Below are 11,760 nucleotides of genomic sequence, written 5' to 3' on the forward strand. Positions count from 1 at the left end.
TCATATCCAGTCCAGTCTAATCCAATCTATAATCACAGGAAGTAGGCTCATCTCTCAGCAATGCTTTTATGTATGGAAACAAAACTTTGTACATGGACTCAAAACCCATACTCCATCCAATTCAATTCAGACCAGTCCAATCCATTCCAATCCAATTTATAATCACAAGAAGTAGGAACTTGACTCAACAGGAACTTGACTTGACTCAATCCCAATTGAGTCGAGTCAAGTCGAGCACTGAAAAAAGTGATAGACATGTAGTACATTTTTTCTAAATGAAACTGTATTTATATACTCAATTTGTTTGTGTTTTGCAAAAACTCATTTCAGATAAGTAATATCTGCAAGAAAAAAAGGGTTTGCTTCAGATTTGTTTGTGTTTTGCAAAAAAATCATTTTAGATTAGTAATATCTGCAAGAAAAAAAGGGGTTTTGTTTCAGAGGCGGTGCTGCGCATGCGTTTGTATATTTGGCTCCCAAATGACGATTGTCCTCCATTTTGCAAACGGTTCCGTTGGCTTGAAGAGATCTACACTTGAAACCTTCGGTTTTTACTTTTAACGGTAAGTGGTATATTATTAAACGTCATTTGACAGTCAGTTTACCATTAGAAATTTGGAGTGTCTTTAATTGCCTTATATGACACGATAGAGCTGTTTACTCCAATATAAGGTTAACTTGGCTAACAAGCTAGCTAACGTTAACTTTACCTATAACTCCAATATAAGGTTAACTTGGCTAACAAGTTCATCTATAAGTATAAGTATATATACTCTTTTGATCCTGTGAGGAAAATTTGGTCTCTGCATTTATCCCAATCCGTGAATTAGTGAAACTCACTCAGCGTACAGTGAACACACAGTGAGGTGAAGCACACACTAATCCCGGCGCAGTGAGCTGCCTGCAACAACAGCGGTGCTCGGGGAGCAGTGAGGGGTTAGGTGCCGTGCCTACTGGCCGGGGTTCGAACCGGCAACCCTCCAGTTACAAGTCCGAAGCGCTAACCAGTAAATACATATTAATGAAGGTGTACACCAAGTTTGTTTTGTACTCCGGCAACCCTCCCCATGCATCAACCACGTGGAACCGAGGCGTTCAAACGTCAGTCATACATCAGTGACAGGCCCCTGTGCAGGCGGGGACTAAACCAGAGCCCGTCTCTGACTGAACCCCACTTTGCCCTCATAGACATGAACTAGGACGACCCATCTTGCTACGCATTAATTATCTTTGTGCCAACTCTCACGCATGGGCCGTGAGACACACATTTGATTAGTTTCACGCGCCACACCCCCGATTTCTCACGCTGAAGTGTCAACCCCGGTCGGTAAAAAAAAAACATGAGTTTATCTTTAGCTCTACCTGTTGAGCCACTCGTGATCGACTAGTTATGCGTTCAGAAACGGTGAGGGGGTTCAAGAGCACCCCGTCTGTGGAATTTTCTAAATTTTCTCTCATTTGCGATGTTACTTCACAAGCCATCCCAGGCGCATTTCCTAGGCTTCAGGTACAGTATGCTTTGAGTATTTATCGAGTATTTTACACGCTGAAGTGTCAACCTGGTAGGTCAAATACCTGGCAGATGAGGTTTAACTAAACTAAACCTATAGAGATATCACACATCATGTGAACGAGTGGGATCTAAGCTTTCCAATGACATTAGCGCCAAGTTGCTGTTGTGATAAATGGCCTGCGAGAAAATTAACATTGAACTTATATGCAATTTAATCATATTTGCATTTTGCACACAGTGCACACCCAACAGCATACCATACCGAATGCGAGGATATAAAGCTTGCCTCTGTGCAATAAGTGGTTCCTGAGTAATCCGGTTTTGAAATTGCACCACATTTCTACATAGTCTCATTGGGGCGAAATTATGTATTCTAATGTAAACTATTTGTCAGTACATTTTTGTAAATTGCTCAGCTATAGATTATCCCACTATCATGGTTCTTATATTGCCAGGTTCCAGCCAATCCCACTTACACAGATACATGAATATATTTCTATTGGCATGCTTCCTAGTGACATTAATGCAAAAATATGACAAATCAAATAATGACACAAATATTTTGTTCTTGATATAAAGCCTGACATAAGCCATATGCAAACATTCACATCATACGTTCCCAGATATGGGTACGTCCTGAAAAAGGAAGAGCATGTAGGCTATAGGCTAGATGGCCATTACAATGACAAATATCTTAAATTAACTAGCTGAATAACACAGGTGACAACTTCTGCATAATTTCATGGAGTGCTGAAATGTACACACATTTTTGACCATTTCGGAACTGTGAAATGTAGCATATATGTTTTGTGGTTGTGAACTTATTGCAATATCACCATAACTATTCCACCTGTGTGTGCATTGTTATAATTCTGAAGTGCAAAATAGTTTAGGCTACAGCACAAATATTTCCATAAAAATAAGCAAGTCTGACCTCAGAATTTATTTTGAAAGTGCACCAGATTGATGCATTTAAAAATTAAAATAAACAAACATTTCTTAAATTCTTATAAAACACCATTAGGACGACACCGCATCAGATGAACCAGGTTCAGGCCGAGGTCCTAGTAGTAGATCCAGTGTTTCCCATACATTGACTACTCTGTGGCGGGGCGCCACTAAATCAAAACCGGCAGTCACACATTAATGTTCCATGTTGTACTATTTAAATTAAAGATGAGATCAAATCCTTTCATTGAGCTGCGCTTTTTACGCATTGTAAATTTGCTTAAAACATCGTACATTTGTTTAAAAACTTGTACATTTGTTTTTAAACTTGTAGTACATTTGTTTTTAATCTTGTAAATAATTCATTTACAAGGCCTCCGTACTGCCCCGCTCTCTCTCTCTCGTAACAAGCCTGCTGACCCTCCTCTGCATGTGCATTTAACAAAACATTAATAATTGTTGAAGGATTGTTGTTGCCACATAGAACCACTGCATAGAAGACAACGGGCGGAATTGCTATTAAATCCGCTTAGCATTGTGACAATGCTGCACAAATTTGTTCAAAACAGCTGCATTAAAGTTAACTCTGCTAAGGTCTTATAGTACATTGAGGAGACTAAACTAAGTTATGCAATCAAGCAGTATCTCAAAGCTAACGTTGGAATACTGTTTGGATGTTGAGTTTAGCATGCTAACTTACAGCTGCTCGTCAATTTCGTCATGCAGGGCTCATTTTATTGACTCACTGAGGGCCAGATGTACTAATGTCGTGGCCCTTTAACAGGACTATAGGCCAATGAACTCCCCCCAGACTCACAAACCACAGAAACTTGAAAAGGCAACACTTTTATTATTAACAGGTACTAAATTCATAAACAAACAGAGTTGGCTGCCACTGATCTTAAAATGCTCTAACAAGGAAAACTACATAGGGCGGTGGGACAGGCCTGGACAATGGTAACTAAGTTACACAAATAGCAAAAACATATTTTAAAAGGTTAACCGCCAAGTGAATAATAGTTCAAGTTGCACACTAAATGTATCACACATAAACCAACACACTCATGGGCCAGTAAAAGTGACGCAAGCACAAACCGCACACCACTCAGGTTACACTACGACACACTCCTTGTCCAGCTCACCCACAGTGCTTCCTGTCCAGCATTAGGTAGCAGCAGAATCCGGACGGACAGACAGACAAACAGAGAACAGAAGAAATGTCCACTGGTCGGCTTCCCCTGCCGACCAGAAAAAAAAAGAAAAACAAATAAGCCTACTAATAATCCAATCGGGAGATCATGGAAATCCAGCCGAGGCCAATGCCGGAGTGGATCCTGCTCCGGATTGGTGTAGACGTCATAAGTCCCTCCCCTTGACCAATCGCCTCGCTCCCAGCCGCTGTGAGTCTCAGACACTCGTGGTCTCCCAGGCAGGTAAACACGGAAGCTGTAGGTTGCGTGCGTTGAGGTGAAGAGCCTCCTTCATTCTTTCTCTCTTCCTCCCTCCAACTCGTAGCCGCGCTGCTCCGCTCCTGCACTGTAAACAGCCAACAACGCTCATCAGCTGAGCTGCCCTGATCGTCTCCCCAATCGCTACAGCCCTGCACAAGACTACAGAAAAATAAACTTCCCTAATGGGATACTTAGCGTGCGTTGCCGGTGGACTCTGTCAGCTCGTCATCCCCACGTTCGCCTGGCTCGTTGTGCTGTCCGCCTTCCGTGGGGTCTTCTCTCACCTCGCACACGTTCACCTAATATCCCCCATTGCTCAGGTGGAAGCAATCGGTTAATCAACCAATGCCTTATAGCTTCCCATTTCCCACAGGTGTCCACAATCTCTGTCCATTACACAAATCACCCCAGCCATTGTCCCACAGGCATGCACATTGTTCATTTCAAGTAAATGCATCAAACAGCACATGTCAACTACCCCAGTCCTTGCAAATATTACAGTCTTCATAATTAATCACATAATTCCATAAAAACAGTCTATTCACATGGTACACACGACACTAACGCTTTTGCGCCCACTTCAGGCGTATTTGTTCGCAACGTGCGTGTAAAATCATTGTGAGGTATGTACAGGCCGCAATGATGTAAAAGCGCAAACTGCCTGTCGCGGGAGCTGAAAATGGCTAATTGCGTTTTTCGTGTCATGCATAAGCATTCATGGGAGGATCCAGGGGAAAGTGGGAGTTTAGCGTAAAAAGATGGAAGGGGAAGCATAACGTACTTAAACTTTCCTACTTGCTAGATTTGACCAATTTTCCATAGCCTACGTGCACAAGTAGTTTGAGTAAAATTACTGATCTTCATTATCTCCCTGCGTGTTGACATCTTATCATGTATAGTATAATTTCATGATTGCTAAACGTTTGATTCTTTTTAATGTTGTCATCAGTTAACTTAATTTAACTGCGCTTGTATGTAGGCTCTGCCGTTCAGTTGTGGACGTTCGTAAATTGCGTTTATGGGCGGAGAAAGGCAGAGAAAGGCGCAGTTTACACTAGTTTGATAAATACGACGGAAACTTTATGTAGCCTGCGCAGCAAAATTTTGGTTGGCCCCACCAAATCTCACTCCAAGGTTTTTTTAAAAGTCGGCAGCCCTGACCCTGTAGTAATTTAGCTAGTCGTCTTTTAGGCGGGTCAATATATGAAAAAAAAAAAGAAAAAAACACCTAACCTCAAAAAAATTGATACAAAAGGTTTTTCAACTGATTATGATACCTTTAGATGTACTTAATAACATATTAAAAATCTAGTCAAATCTGACCCCAGTAAAGGGGTCATTTTCAAGATGGCGTCCAGAATGGCCACCAGAAGCTAATTTTGGCTGAAGCATTATTCGACCTAGGAAAGTGTTTTTCATGTTTAATCAGATTTAGCGGTCACTGAATCACATGTCCCACTAAAGTATCAGTTCATCATTTTCAAAGACTTATAATTTTCAAGATGGCGTCCAAGATGGCCACCAGAAGCTAATTTTGGCTAAATCTGACGCATTATTCAGCCTACCCAGGTAAAAAAGTAGTATACTTTAGTGTGTTAGAAATATGATTAAAGTATATGAAGTATAAAGCAAGTATGCTTACAGTTTTTGTACTTTATGTAAAGTATGTTTAATGTGTACTTTCAGAAAGTATACTTCAAAGTAGATGTTATTAAATTCAACTTCAGTGTACTAAAATGAAATATACTAATTCTGCAATATTCAAAGTGTTTTTGTAATGTACTTTTAAAAAGTGTACTTTGTTGTTACTGTATTTTAAATGGTAAAGAAGCTTGTTTTGTTTAAGTGTATTAAATTGCTAATACTTAGAGTTGTAATATAGTGTACTTATGGGAAGTATATTTTTTTGGTAATACATTGTTTGTATAGTTTCATAGTCATCTAACTTTTAATAAAATAATAAATGTGTGTAGCCTATAGGCCTGATATCAGCCGCATGGATGGCAATGTGCAATAAACTAGCCTAGACACACTGATCTATCAGTTTTGGTCATCAAATAATATTTTTTCTTTTTTTGATTTTATGTCTTAGTAAGGTAGTAGCCTATACGTTTGTGATGTAGAGGTTGTGAGAGGATGAATGTGACATTTTGTTAAATTTATAGGCAACACAGTTAAATTTATAGGCAGTCCAGTTGACCAATAACATGGCTGTTTGAATTTGAAATGGAGTGGGGGGATCTGTGCACCTTTCCAGCAAAACGTGGTGTGAGCAAACATTAACGTTATTTTATACAGTCTATGCTTGTAACTTTATTTGCAAGACAGATGGACTGTAGAGGCCAGTAAATGCATACGTTTACGGTCTGTATAAGGTTACAGGTTTGTCCAAATTAAAGATACCATAAATTCTAGTCAGTCATGCCAGAGACATTGGTCCTACAGAGCCAGAAGGACTCGTCATATGAGATAACAAGGGCTGAAGCCAGTTGGATCTAAAGTGCCAAGTTATTCGTTATCAGGTGAGTCCTAAAGCATATTGTTAAATGATTCTGATGTAGCTTACTCTTTATGACCTTCGGTAGTCTTTGGAGAAGTTAAATTGATGCAATCTTTCAAGAGTTTGTTTTTATCCTTGCTAGTACAAGCTAGCAATGCCAGATCACGTTAGCTAACGTTAACGTCATAAACGTCGACCCAGATCCCTATCAAGAAGAAAACTACATTAGCCTGCTTTGTGTTTGTGGGATTATTGACAAGCGTTGGCTAGCACTAACGTTAGACAAACAATGATGGAAGAAAGTGTGTTCTTTATTAAGCAACGTTTGTCTAAAGTTCACCAATGTTCTTTAATATTATGTGTGGTGGTGTAGGCTACCTCACAGAAAGGAGGATGGTGCTAGGCTAGTCACACTTCACATTCATTAGGCATGCTAATGACATTGTAGCTGTTTTTTTGTTTTTCTTTAATCGTGGAGACATCTTTTAAAATGAGTCTACAGGACAAATTACATGCATTTTATGAAGTAGAACGTTTTTTTCCACCATTGATATTAGAGGGGGAATTAAACCTGGTGTTCTACTAAGTTAGTGCTATGAGCTTAGGCTACATGATTGATATTTATGCCTTGGTTTATGCGATAGATTTAGATTTTTTTAATTATTCGTGTTTGACAGAGCATTCAAGTTCATTTCATGGTAGTGTTTGTAATGTACCTAGTTTTAATCTGTAGCCTAACTATGTTTTTACAGGTGTTCCTGGACAGTTTTGAAAACGAGATGTCTGAACGCCTCAAATAATCAGCAGTAAAGGTAAATATTCTTCATCCAGGACCTGGCCCCATTACTCTTAAAGAATAACTCAAGCCAAAATGCAACCTAGGGTCTTTTTGTGAATGTACCCGAATCAAACTTTCGTTTAAAAGCATAATTAAGTCAGAAGCGCCACCATTAAGCTTGACTATTGTTGTTTCTGGGTCAAATGCCATTTTGAATGGAAGTCGTAGGGGCAGAACTATTTTGATACATGATGATTTTGATTCATGCATCAAAATAGTAGGCTAGTGCCCCTACAACTCCCATTTAAAATGCCATTTGACCCGAAAACGATAATACGGTTGTATTGGAAACAAAAGAATCTAAGGTAATCAAATGCAGAAAACAGGGTGGTTGCACTCATATCGGTGCCAAGGTGCACAACGCTTTAGGGAAAGACTACCTGGCCAGGTCTACCCATACCAGGATGGCAAACAGATGGTGTCAATACCAATTTGACCCATAAAAAGTAAATGTCAAATAGATACAGATAATCTGTATTAATCTCATAATTGCCAATGGATTTCTGTGTAAAATATTGTTTATCTTGTAAAATGTTGTCCATCTTCTTTCTGTTCACAGACAACAGAGACAAATTCTCTAATACCAAGGTCAATGCATTTGACTGCTGTCCAGCCCCGGGTTGCCACTGAAAACTTTATGCATCTTGGACTGGAAGATGGAGTGCTAGTAAGGAAGCTAGCTACCACAGCTTTTGCCACCACATCTCAGTGTTGGGAGGGAAGTTCACTCACTGCACAACTCTACCAGCTGTACCTTTCCTCCTCAGCCATAATCCGTAAACACCATGGTTTTCTTTCTGGGCCAGAAGACTTTGCAAACAAATAAGCAATAAATGATCATGCATTACAAATTTAGCCATGTTAGACTGTTAAGTTGTTGGCTTGTAGGCTGGGTGTCCAGTAAACAATTTCAAGCTTAGAGGGCAAATTCTCTCACCTAGGAGGGTAAACAACTTTTGTTTTTCATGAAATCAGCATTTTGAATTGATGGTCTACCAATGAGGCTGTAGAGTATCGCGACACAATAGTGTATTATATATTATTTCACACACGTATATATTAAATGTGTGCGTGCAAATTCTCTCTGCGCCTGTGCATTCAGAGGAAACTGCTCCCCAAGCATGGAAGAAAATGCTGCGAGCGAGGAGGAATCTGACCAGCGCTCCAAACAGCCACTCGAAAAATCTATGCATGTAAAATAATATAATACGCCCAAATGCATGTTTTATCGCGTTACCACATCCAACTTGAAAAGATATGCTCAAGAGATCCATAACTTTCAGAAAAATGTTTTACTTTTGTTATGGATGAATATTATGTTTTGTTTTCATTCATGTCAATAAAATGTTTCTCATAATCAAAGTGGAATTTGTCATGTAACAGAATAGGTAGGAGAGTAGTAATAGTACAATTTTAAATCACACTAATATTATACTTAAATTGCATGCCTTTATAATGCTTAAAGTATCTTAAGACTATACTTTTATTAACATAACTGCAAACTTTCAAGGCACTTATTGTAGTCAGGAACTACATTTGAAGTTAATTTAAAATAATACAGAAGCATGCCAAATGAATAGAAATAAGGATGATAAGAGCGTATTCAAAATACACTACTACACCATTATTAGTTATACTGTAATGCCTTTTAAGTACATTTCCAATACACTTGGGATGTTACAAAATTGTACTGCGACTGTTCCGAATGCTCATAAAATCTCTTTGTATAATGTACTTAAGAACACTTAGTTTGAAAAAAGTTGTTCCATTTTAGCATACAATTTACACTTGAAGTGTAGTCAAATAGATTTTAAGTTGAACTTAATACATAATTGAATTCCCTTAACTACACTTGGATTTGACGAAAAAAGTATGCACTGTACTTAGTACACTTTTAAAAAGTATATTTTTAATAGATTTATTTTTCACCTGGGTAGGAAAGTGTTTTTCGTGTTTAATCAGATTTAGAGGTCACTGATTCATATATGTCAGACTTAAGTATCAGTTCATCATTTTCAAAGACTTGTCATTTTCAAGATATCAAAGATGGCTACCAGAAGCTAATTTTGGCTATATCTGAAGCATTATTCAGCCTAGGAAAGTTTTGTTCGTGTTTAATCAGATTTAGAGGTCACTGAATCATATGTCACACAATCCTTCATTAAATCATGCCACCCTAAAAGGATGGTTGTGGCGTAACAAGGTCATGAATTAATTATAATCTATTGAATTGTAATTAATCCCTCCTTTTCCACAACTTTCCAACCATGCTGCCAAATCAGTCTACTTAAAGCATAGAGAACGATAGACATCATTTCATTCTACTTTTTTTTCATGACTTTCTGTCAGTTCAGTCACCTACATACGACAGACTATTAGGGCCACACATGAAACAAATATTTTTGCCATGATGAGAAGCCAAATCCAACATGTCGTTTAAAGTCGACATGTCAACATTAGACACAACATTTAGAGAATAAAGTTGAAATATCATGTGGACTTTAATCTCTAGGATCTTTGGTGTCAGCAAAAGACAGCATTCCAGAAGAGGAGATTTTGTCCTTCAGTCATGTGCCAATGCCTTCACTACTCCCAATCAGACAACAGAAGTGATTGGTGAATTAAGATGCCAAGTGATGGCTGTACGTTTCGGTGGGAAGTCCACAGACTCTTACAACATTACGGCACCCTGAGTAGGAAGGTTGTCCTTGCGTCATTATTTGTGACTTCAGAACGTCTCCCTCCAACACTTCAGAACGTCTCCCTCCAACACTTTAGAACGTCTCCCTCCAACTGAATCTGCTGGTAAACTTCACAGCTTTTGAAAGTTATCCGCTGTAACTGTGTGCATTTCTGCAGGACACTCTTCTGTTAATGTAGATACGGATTACGCTTCACAGCTGCCTGTGGAACATGTCAAAATGAACAATGTGAACAATCTGAACAACTTCCTTTCAGAGGACTGGAGGATGATAGATGATGATGAATAATGATATAGTAATTATTTCTGATATACTAATAAATATAGTTGAATATTACCGGTAAGTTTAATTAGCTCCCCCCTTATGATAGATGCCAACATGTATTTGATGTACACAAATATATAATGCATGCCTATGCATGGGTTATGGTTCACTAAAGTCATAGAACAGCCAGAACTATATATATATATATATATATTTTAGTCATATTTTATAAAAGCATATGTACATGAAATATAACAATCAACTTATGTTCCCAACTTCCACCACACTTTGCATAATACATAATCTATTCTGTATAGGCGGATCTAGTGTGCAGTTGATACATTTTGGTATGTACAGTCCAGGGGAAACAAATTAAACATCCTAAACTATACATTTTCTGAAAGCATATAACCTGTAACCTGTAAAAAAACATCTAAAGAAATTGGCACTCATACAGAACTCTGCGGCTAGACTTTTAACTAAGACTAAGAAGAGAGAACACATCACCCCTGTGTTGGCTGAACTGCACTGGCTCCCTATTTCCTATAGAATTGATTTTAAGGTTATGTTAATTACTTACAAAGCTCTGAATGGCATAGCACCTTCATATACAAAAGAAACTTAGATCATCCAATTCTAATCTTTTAATCGTACCCAAAGTGCTCCACAAACAAAGTGGAGAAGCTGCTTTTATCCATTATGCCCCCAAACTATGGAACACCCTGCCTCTGTACATCAAGCAGGCGAGTTCAGTAAATATTTGTAAAAAATATCTGAAAACATACCTGTACAGGAAAGCTTTTAGTTAACTCATCTTATCCTGTAGACTACTTTTTCAGATTATTCTACATCTGTTGCTATTGGAGGGCGCAGCCAGCCAGAAGCAGATGGGCTCCCCCTATTAAGTCAGGTTCTGCTCAAGGTTTCTTCCTGGAATATGGGAGTTTTCCCTTGCCACAGTTGCCATATGGCGTGCTTGTGGGGGGTAAGAGGGTTAAGGCTGCCAGTCTTATGACGTCATTTTCTATATTTTTGATATGTTGCTGAGTGGATCATAAACAGCCCCAGCAATGAAGAAAAGTGATTGATAATGACTGACTGACTATTATTGTGTTCCATGCTTCAAATGTAAAGCACTTTGAGCTGCATTCTGTGTATGAAAGGTGCTATACAAATAAAGCTTATTATTATTATTATTATTATTATTATTATGTAGATGAGACATAACACCAGTTAAGACATGTCCCATCTTCCTCCATGAATGCACAATACATTGCCCTCTATTCTGTATAGGCGAATCTAGTGTAAAGTGGATACATTTGGGCATGTCCAGTCCAGGGGAAACAAATTAAACACCCTAAACAATCATTTTCTGAAAGCATATAACCTGCAGATGATAACCAGATAAGACATGTCCCATCTCTCTCCATGCCATGAACAATACATTGCCCTCTATTCTGTATAGGCAAATCTAGTGTAAAGCGGATACATGTTGGCCTATATTGTCCAGGGAAAACAGATTAAACACCCTAAACTATATAATT

The 11,760-nt window shown here is 38.5% G+C and overlaps 1 long non-coding RNA gene across 1 annotated transcript; it reads left to right on the top strand.

Moving 5' to 3' along the window:
• Nucleotides 1-6,133: 6,133 nt before the first annotated feature.
• LOC121687875 lies at nt 6,134-8,639 on the top strand. Its single transcript, XR_006024437.1, has 3 exons — nt 6,134-6,434; nt 7,165-7,224; nt 7,810-8,639. It is a non-coding gene; the product is annotated as an uncharacterized LOC121687875 (long non-coding RNA).
• The last annotated feature ends 3,121 nt before the right edge of the window (nt 8,640-11,760 follow it).

The sequence above is a fragment of the Alosa sapidissima genome, chromosome 17 (genome assembly GCF_018492685.1).
Source record: "Alosa sapidissima isolate fAloSap1 chromosome 17, fAloSap1.pri, whole genome shotgun sequence".
NCBI classification, from domain to species: domain Eukaryota; kingdom Metazoa; phylum Chordata; class Actinopteri; order Clupeiformes; family Clupeidae; genus Alosa; species Alosa sapidissima.